This window comes from Dermacentor andersoni, chromosome 2, assembly GCF_023375885.2.
Source record: "Dermacentor andersoni chromosome 2, qqDerAnde1_hic_scaffold, whole genome shotgun sequence".
Lineage (NCBI taxonomy): Eukaryota > Metazoa > Arthropoda > Arachnida > Ixodida > Ixodidae > Dermacentor > Dermacentor andersoni.
In genome coordinates, this window is record NC_092815.1 from 17,125,963 (window position 1) to 17,136,183 (window position 10,221).

Here is a 10,221-nt window from a genome sequence, read left to right on the forward strand (position 1 = left end):
AGGAGCGTTTACTTCCTCGTTACCATGCAGCCGCGGGTGCGCGAAGGCGAGCTTTCTGGATCTTCTTTCTTTTCCGCACGGCCGGCGGCGCCGCTGCCGTGGATGCGCGGATGCAAGCGTCATCTGGCGGCGCTGCAAGGAACCCAGACGCGCGCGGCGTGCGTGCTCCGCTGTGATTCGTCGGCCTATTAGGCAAGGGAACAGCCAGGCCACAGGCGTGGGCACGAAACTTGGCAATGCTCGCAATAAAAACTTCGCTGTTAAAATTATTTAGATCCCGCGCACTGTGGGAATCGATCAAACACCAAATCTAAAGCAGCAAGCCCTCCATAGCAGCTAGGGGTGACATCTTCAGCTTCCATTAAACTAGTTCTCTCACTATGTTATACGAAGAATTTTGCGTATATCTGCAGGCTACCCAGCATCGTTCGGGGACCCGGAAAGCGTCAACCGGTACACAAACGTGTTTGCGTAAGGCGAGCAGTTGTGTGTGTGACGCGAGCGTGTGTAATACTGCATCAGCAAGGTCGACGGTGATGACGATCTTATGACGGCGGCAGCATAATTTCTACTTCGTCCTTTCGACGCGAGTTTGCGACATGCTGATTGAGTTATGCATAGGCATACTGTACGGGCGTATAAGCGAGCGAATTAATTCTGGGGTTTTACGTGCCGAAACCACGATTTGATTATGAGGCACGCCGTAGTGGAGGACTCCAGATTAATTTTGACCATCGCGGGATCTTTAACGTGCCCCCAATGCATGGGACAAGGGCGTTCTTGTACTTCGCCCCCATTGAAATGCGGGATTTGCGCCCGCGACCTCGTGTTTAGCTGCGCCAGTAAGTCACCGCGGTGGCTGAGGTATAAGGACCAAGGATTGTGACTATGATATATGCAACAGTGGGCAGCCAGTGAGCCTCCCACGGATGTATCTCGAGGCAATTGCGCGACAATCGCCGTGACCCTGGCAGACATTAGCCGCATTTTGCTTCCTATAGCGCACATATGCAGAATCTACTTTGTAGGTCTCAGTGTGCAATGCCGCCACAGCATCATTTCATTTTATTACCTTAAAGGCTCCAATAAATGGAGCGTTACATAAGGGGTGGCAAGAATAAAAATACATAGTCACAATAACAGGAAGTTTTTTACATTTTCGATGAACTTCGATGGGCACACAATGACAGCAACATCGTTAGGAAGGCCGTTCCAGTCTGCAGCTGTGCGAGGAAAAAAAGAATTTGAAAACGTGACCGTGCATGAGCGTGGACGGGCAACCTGTAGCTGATGGCTGGTGCGGTGAGATATGCGTGTAGGAGGAAGGATATAAGGTGCGATGCGCATAGGGCTATGAAAGAACTTTTGAAATAAAGATAGGCAGTAAATAGCATAAAAGCATAGGCAGTAAATAGCTGTTATCTATAAAAAGCCTGGTACAACTTAAGAAGGCAGGTGAGGCCCCGGAGCCCAGATGACCGAAGCCCGGCAGCCGATTGCCTCCACGACTAAAGAAATAGTCCCAATGACGCGACTCAGCCCAGTTCGAAGCGTGGGCTGCCATGTTGTCCGTCGACAAGGTCACCGGCCGTCCGGCTCATGACGTCAGTCTAGAGTGCGCGCCCATTGGTGGAGGCTCGTGTGTATCCGCCTTTCAGAGGCAAATGTTGCTGCCTTCTAAAGTCGTACCCGAGTATATCGTATTATCGTAGCGTTCTTCCGCAGTGAATTACATGAAGCATCCAGCTCGGCGGTGATCGCCGCGTACGGCCAATAAACGACCAGTATTCCTTCCTATTTTCTAATTGTTGATTAATTCAGCTTGAGTAAGTCCTGCAGCCAAGTTGTTTAGCTCGTGCACGTCTTTAAGGAACGCAATTTTTTATTTGCAGGGCTTCCCTCGGGCAAACTCATGGGTGCGCTAAAGGCTTCTTTCCGACACCTAAAGGTTTCGCGAGATGGAAGGCAGCTTTCCTTGCTTCATATTAATGTGCGAAGTTGAACGAATAAGTATGAGTCAATTGATACATTGCTGGACGGCCTGAAGGATTAGTTTGAATTTTTGTCTTTCACTGAAACGCGGTTCTTTCATAAATCTGCTGATGTGCATTTTCCTGGGTATAGGTGTGCTTCCGTGTCCCCGAAGTGGCAAGCGAGTAGGGGGCGTTGCAATGTATGTTCAAGATAACCTTCAGTTTGCAGTTATATCCAAATATTCTCTTGTAGATAGTTGCTATGAAAGCTTACTAATAAAGTGCACAAATTCAATGTTACTTGTACTTTACGGACCTTCTGCTAGTAATATATTATTGAGTTCCTTGCATACCTTGAACAGGTTTTACATTACCTGCTCCTTACCCTTACAAAAATTTTTATAGAAAGTCCATAGACAGTCTATAGACATTTGTCTATGGAGTCTATAGACTGTCTATAGACATTTCTTTAGACTAGTCTATAGACAGTCTATGGACTTATGGCCATACACTTTTTATAGACTAGTCTATAAAAAGTCTGAGTCTATAGACAGTCTATACACTGTCTATAGACAGTCTATGGACTTATGGCCATACACTTTTTATAGACTAGTCTATAAAAAGTCTGAGTTTATAGACAGTCTATACACTGTCTATAGACAGTCTATAGACTTATAGCCATACTTTTTATAGACTAGTCTATAAAAAGTCTGAGTCTATAGATTGTCTATAGACTGTCTATAGACTTATGGCCATACACTTCTTATAGACTAGTCTATAAGAAGTCTGAGTCTATAGACTGTCTATAGACGGTCTATAGACTTATGGCCATACACTTTTTATAGACTAGTCTATAAAAAGTCTGAGTCTATAGACTGCCTATAGACCGCTTATAGACTTATGGCCATACACTTTTTATAGAATAGTCTATAAAAAGTCTGAGTCTATAGACTGTCTATACACTACATATAGACAGTCTAAAGACTTATGGCCATACTTTTTACAGACTAGTCTATAAAAAGTCTGAGTCTATAGACTGTCTATACACTACATATAGACAGTCTATAGTCTGATGGCCATACTTTTTACAGACTAGTCTATAAAAAGTCTGAGTCTTTAGACTATCTATAGACTTATGGCCATACACATTTTATAGACTAGTCTATAAGAAGTCTGAGCCTATAGACTGTCAATAGACTTATGGCCATACACTTTTTATGGACTAGTCTATAAAAAGTCTGAGTCTATAGAGTGCCTATGGATTAATTAAAATTCATGTTTGTAGACAGTTGTCTGCAGAATGTCGATGGACAAGTGTATAGGCTTACAGTTCTACTTTTGTAAACTGAAGTCTATAGAATGTCTATAGATGTCATTTGTCTGTATACATTTTATACACTTCAGTCTACAAAAGTAGAACTATATATACACTTCTACTCTTGCAGACTGAAGTCTATGGAATGTCTATAGACAAATGTATATAGATAGTCTATAGACATTCTATAGACTTCAGTCTACAAAAACAGAACTTTATAATCCGATACACTTTCTTCTATGACATTCTGCAGACATTTGTCAACAAACATGCATTTTCATTAATCTACAGACACTCTATAGACACAGACATTTTATAGACAAGTCTACAAAGAGTGTATAAGGCCATAACTCCATAGCGGCTACCTACTAGTTTTTTTTTTTTTTTACAAGTTAGTTTACATTTTTCTTTACATGCGGTAGCAAAACGTTTTGAATGTATTTATGCATGTGCACCTGTTCCTTTTCATCTGCACTTATGCATTACCGTTAGCAGATTAATAATGCTCCTGAACCAGCTGTACTTTCATATATGTTGCATAAACAGAAAGAATTTATATAGTGTTGAATCATGCAGTGCAAAAAAAATAAAACAAATGCACCGGCAATGCATTAACCGTTTTTATTGCTCGATATAATATATGAATTCCTTAAATTCATGTCTTATGCTAATTATGGAAACAGATTACATATTTACACTACTCCTTGGCAAGCATGGTCGCCAGGCTGGCCTTGACCTTTGTGTCATTAGTCCCAAAGGTGCTGCAGGTGTATGCTGCAAATAAGTAGATGCAGCAATATGAGGCAAAAATAACAAGTGTGTATTCTTTGTATGTTCATTAAGCAGCTTAATATATTTGCTCAAACCATCTAAGTCAATACTTAATGCGGTTTAACTATGACTAAGGGCTGCTTGTCAATACAAATCAGTACCTTTATACAATGTTTTATTGCATGGTATGGTGAACAATTAAACAGTCACAACTGCTGCTCGTGCCAGCAACAGTATGTTCCCTTTTATGACAAGTTCATATATGATGCATTAATGTACTTATCCCAAATGGTCTCTATATTTATTGCTGAAACGTTACCCAGTTGTGCTGTCTGTACAATTTTTTGGCTGGTAGTTAAGTATGCCCGTGCAGAGGGATATTTTCAGAAGACGTGACTGGAATATTCACAGTATCATGCCTAAGATTGTAATTTATTTTGCTTAATACACATTTAAATGTCTTTCTCATACTTTTAAATGAATGGTCATTGGCCATAACTTCAACAGAAGGCAGATGGGTTGATTGTATTGATATGGTCACTTAATGTCTTACAGGTAATGAGGCCTCTTGGGCATGCTAACAGGTTTCCAAGTTAGGTATACCACATGAGCACCCGAAATACCACACGAGCACTTTGTGTCATGGCACGACAGATATGCACCTCCTAGGAAACAGAACTGATAAGATAGTTCGAATGAATTCTATCACAGTAAATTATTTAAGGTGCTTTGAAAGATGAAATTTTTTTCTAGGCTATCGAGGTTCAGGACGTTAACGCAAAAAAAAACATATTGAGTAAGAAATGCCTTGTCAGTATGCTTGACTTTCTTTTTTTTTTTCAATAAATAGGACCAATTTCCCTCAATTTTTATGAAGTGAAAGGTTTTAAAAATATATTTAACACAGAGATTCTCTGGTAACGTTGTATGACATATGACAAGACAGCATACCTATGTGGCCATTTTAAGATTTCCCGATCTTTTTCCAAGCCTTCCCTGGCTGTTTTCATGAAAATTTTCTGGCAATCTATGACGCCTGCAGCTTAAGTGCAATAAAAAAAATATTGTGGTTTAATGCTTGCCAAGTACTGCCAGTCCATAATATTTAGATAAAACGAATAACACGTCGGTCACTTGATATGTAGTATTAGATGCAACTGACTTGAATCCCTTGTTTAATAAAGCTGACAAGGGCTTCGGCAAGTTCCTAATTGATGGCCACACGAGTACAGCACGGAAGACACAGAGACACACGTAAAACAAATGCAACAATGTGAGCGAAAACTATACAATGAGATATTTTTACGGTTCAATAGTAGTTTTTTATATAATTTGCTCTCATCACTTATGCCTCTAGTTTAACTTTGTTTCTCTGACTAAAGACTACATGGCAATATTAATCAGTACCATTATGATGTTTCGTTATATTACAGTGTGATAAGCAGTTAGACAACCGTAATGGTCGCCGGTGCCAGCAACGGTACGTTTCGTTTCAAGACAGGTTCATGTGACACACAGTGTACTTATAAAAATAAAATAAATGCGAGAATCCCAAACGATTCCTATAATAATAATTGTTGAAACAAAGATACCCGGCTGGACTGTGCACATTTTTCAGGTGTTAATGCAATATGCCCGTGCCGAACGAACATGCTCAGCATACTGACTGCACTTTTGAACAATCACGTTAACATTTGCAATTTATTTCCGTTTAGAACAGTCTGCAATGTCTCTTTTCTCATACTTCGAGATGAATACATTTGCCACACTTTCAGTAGAATGCACATGAATGGGGGCGTACTGATCAGGTTACTTAGCAACTAAAACATGTTACAATCTCTTAGGCGTGGTGATAAGGGTAGAACAAATGCAATGTCCACTGAATTATTTGAATAATCTGTGCGTTATCTACTAAGAAAAGACCACCAAATTGATAATCTGGCTCTTTTTTCTTTTGTACAGCGCATATAGTATGCAGTCTGTCCAAGACGACGGCACTACATGCAACAGTAATGAAAACCGGAACACTTATTACACACGACAAGGGCTTCATACCATGCACGACTGGCACAATGCGAATCTGCGCCAGCAGCTGCCTAGTGATTAAGAGCACGTAAACTGCATAACGCCGAAGCATCGAAAGGCGCTTAACGCTTTTCATATAGCTCGAAAGATAACTTCTGCTGCTAAACTGTTTAAAAAAAGAGACAAAAAAAAATCTTCCAACTACCGTCAAACGCAATGCCTTCAGTTTGAAACGTGTAAAGGTGCTTCCCGGAACGACTAATTTAGTGTTCTCCAATTTTTTCGGCTAAGTTGCGAAGCTGCAAGTGACTGAGCTTATCGCAGGTTTGATGCTCCAAAGCGTTTGTGGTTGCATATAAATAGATTGGGTGAATTAGAGATTTTTGCTTGATATTTCTTCAAGTCTCGTGTTTTGCTTGCGGTAACTTCCCAAAATTAACTTGCGGTAAGTTCCCAAACGATGCGAAAACGGCAGCGCACACACTGCTGATGCATGCCCCGCAAACACGGCCTTTCATTCGAGTACGTTAGCAGTTATTCAACTATACGTGTCTGTCTGAACATTCTTGATGCTAACACAATTTCGAGATATATACGTAAAGCGTGTCACGAGAATTTCACTAGACATGCGGCGCAGCATTCATCGCGGCCGGATCAAGCGCCACGAAATTAGATCTACCGCACTGGCTGCCCAACATACACAATGCACAACATACACAACATACACAACATACAGTATCAAGTTAAAACATGGTGTACGTCCTTCTTTACGCACGTAAACTATAATGCTAAAATCAACAAGCCCGAGCGATCGCTCGCCGTAAAACATTCCGTATAGTAGAAGCGAGAACAAGAGCGCGTTATCAAACCATGTCAACGACAAACCGACACTATACCCGAGTCGCCTGCGCTACATGCAGCCGCTTCGCGCTAAGAGATGCGCTCACATAATCATGAGCTATTGACGCAAAACGTCTTTGCTAAAGCTTACCGTTCAGTGTAGTTGACGTGTGATGCCACAAAGATGACACGCATACACAGACACCGACGTTCAGGCATACACCGCACACCGGTACAACCGTTTACGTGCCTGGCGCACTCGTTGAGACGGCGCACCGCCGCGCATGCGCAAGAGCTCCGAGCATGCGCAGGAGCTCCGCGCGCGAGGGCGTGCGCGCTCGGAGGAGTGTGAGCGCCTTTTCCTCCTTCATTTTTTTTTGTCTCTTTCTCTCTCTCTCTCTCTCTCTGCGCGCCATGCGCGCCGGAACGGGTGGCTTATTCATCTTTAACACCACTATTCATCTTTTTTCATGGACGAAGGAAATGCGCTGGTAGGTTGTATGACAAACGCTGTGGGCTATCGTATGAGACTGGAACGCTAACATGAATGCGCTGTTTGTAAAAGCCGTTACAGGGCCCTTCAGACGTTTCAGACGCATTATTGCCAGCGTCGATTAGTAATACAGCGTACTTGTAGCATATCTTCCAGCGTACCGCCAAATGTGATGCCCGCACGTATGTTAGTGCTAATTTTCTGTTCCGATGATAGGTCAAAGCAATCAGTACAGCATTGAGGTACTCATATGCGTGGCTGCGCAGGCATACCGCCGGCGAAATACTGGGTGGGCTCAGAGAATTTGGCACCTATTTTAAGTGAATGAGAAACTTTGATAGGTTTATAGCGCAGGATATCAGTCAACAAAAAACCGCCCGATGTTAGTGACGCAGCCGAGATATGAAGACAATGTGAAATGTATCCGAGAATCGGACGACACACAACGCGAAGACCACATGCGCGACATCGGTTCATCGCACATTCACAAAGTCCGCGTTGTCAGCTACAAACATTACGAGTGTATTTGCTGTTAGCTTGATGCCTGTTTGGAATCCACTTGTAGCTGAAGCTGGCGTTCATAACATCTATTATAACAATTGGATCGGCGTTTTGCTTACTTTATTCTACTGCCGCAAAAGTGATGCGACAACTGTGAAGACTGTCTTGGGATTGCCGAGAGCGGCTACGTAGATGATATCATGTGGTCAACAAATGCGGAGGTATACACTATGTGTATACTAATGTCTACAAATAGGCTCTACAGCAATCTCAGCAATATACAACTTCAGTGGCTTATATCAAACGCAGCTACGTATTATCCACCGGTACCTGCGCTTGGTTACAGCGTACACGGGTTGGGCCCAGATTAACGATGTTTGTCTATTGTTAATCTATAGACATGCAAGACCACGACAACTCAGAGGAAGACCAGGTGGTGAATTCACCACCTGGTCTGCCGGCTTTCGCCACTTATTCACCACCTTTGCCACATCATCACCATCTGACCTTCACCACCTGGTCTTCGCGAAGTGTACGTCCGGGAAGCAGCCAGGTTTAGGGCCTTCGGGTGCCTGGAAGACCTTGGTGACTCGGACGGTGCCTGCTCCGCCGCGATCCTCGTTCGGGGCAGCTGCACCGAACGCAGACTAGCAGTCTGCACGGTTTGCCCGCCGCGCCGGAGTTGCGGTGCCGTCGTGCATGAACCAGTGCCATATCATCGCGTTCGCAGAGGGCGGGGGGTATGGGAACTCGGAATTACAAATTATCGACTTTCTTCTATACATATTCAATACACCGGGAGTAGAGAAAAAGAAATAGAAACCTTGTCGACTATATTGTCCATAATATAGAGAGTCTATAGACAAAGTATGGACAAAAATAAATAGAAACTGTATCGGCTTTCGTCTACAGGTAGTCCATATAGAGGGGAAATAGACAAAGAAGAAACAAACACCTTATCGAATTTTTTCTATATACTGCAAGTAGATAAAAAGAAATTGAAATCTTATCGACTTTCGTCTATAGAAAGTCTATATACAAAGTATATGGACAAAAATAGATAGACACTGTATCGACTTTGGTCTAAAAGTAGCCCATAGAGGGGAAATAGACAAAAAGAAACAAACACCTTATCGATTTTTTCTATAGACCGTCTATAGACAGCGAGTAGACAAAAAGAAATCGAAACCTTATCGACTTTCGTCTATAGAAAGTCTATAAACAAAGTATGGACAAAAATAGATAGAGACTGTATCCACTTTCGTCTATAGGTAGTCCATAGAGGGGAAGTAGGCAAAAAAGAAACAAACACGTTATCGACTTTTTCCTATAGACCGTCTATAGACTGCGAGTAGACAAAAACAAATAGAAACCTTATCGACTTTCGTCTATAGAAAGTCTATAGACAAAGTATGGACAAAATGGATAGAAACTGTATCGACTTTCGCCTATAGGTAGTCCATAGAGGGGAAGTAGGCAAAAGAAACAAACACCTTATCGACTTTTTTCTATAGACCGTCTATAGACTGTGAGTAGACAAAAAGAAATAGAAACCTTATCGACTTTCGTCTATAGAAAGTCTATAGACAAAGTATGGACAAAATGGATAGAAACAGTATCGACTTTCGTCTATAGGTAGTCCATAGAGGGGAAGTAGACAGAAAGGAAACAAACACCTTAGCGACTTTTTTCTATAGACCGTCTGTAGACTACGAGTAGACACAAAGAAATAGAAAGCCTATCGACTTTCGTCTATAGAAAGTCTATAGACAAAGTATGGAAAATATAGATAGAGACTGTGTCGACTTTCGTCTGTAGGTATTCTATAGAGGGGAAGTAGACAAAAAGGAAACAAACACCTTATCAACTTTTTTCTATAGACCGTCTATAGACTGCGAGTAGACAAAAAGAAATAGAAACCCTATCGACTTTCGTCTATAGAAAGTCTATAGACAAAGTATGGAAAAAAATAGATAGAGACTGTGTCGACTTTCGTCTGTAGGTATTCTATAGAGGGGAAGTAGACAAAAAGGAAACAAACACCTTATCAACTTTTTTCTATAGACCGTCTATAGACTGCGAATAGACAAAAAGAAATAGAAACTTTATCGACTTTCGTCTACAGACAGTCTATAGACTTTGTATCAACAAAAGTCCAAATCTATAGAAAGGAAAGGTCGTCTATGAAAAGTCTATAGACTTTCTATAGACAGTCTAAAGTCATTTTTGTAAGGGTACTGACCTCTCCGTCATTGTTACCGGCGACTTTAACATTGCATTACTCTCACAGGACAGCAACAGGC

At 41.8% G+C, this 10,221-nt stretch overlaps 1 long non-coding RNA gene across 1 annotated transcript; it reads right to left on the bottom strand.

Moving 5' to 3' along the window:
* Positions 1–3,890: 3,890 nt before the first annotated feature.
* LOC140216071 (uncharacterized) lies at positions 3,891–8,170 on the bottom strand. The gene is made up of 2 exons (XR_011892710.1): positions 7,076–8,170; positions 3,891–4,062 (listed from the first exon to the last, which is right to left on the bottom strand). It is a non-coding gene; the product is annotated as an uncharacterized lncRNA (long non-coding RNA).
* Between the last annotated feature and the right edge of the window lie 2,051 nt (positions 8,171–10,221).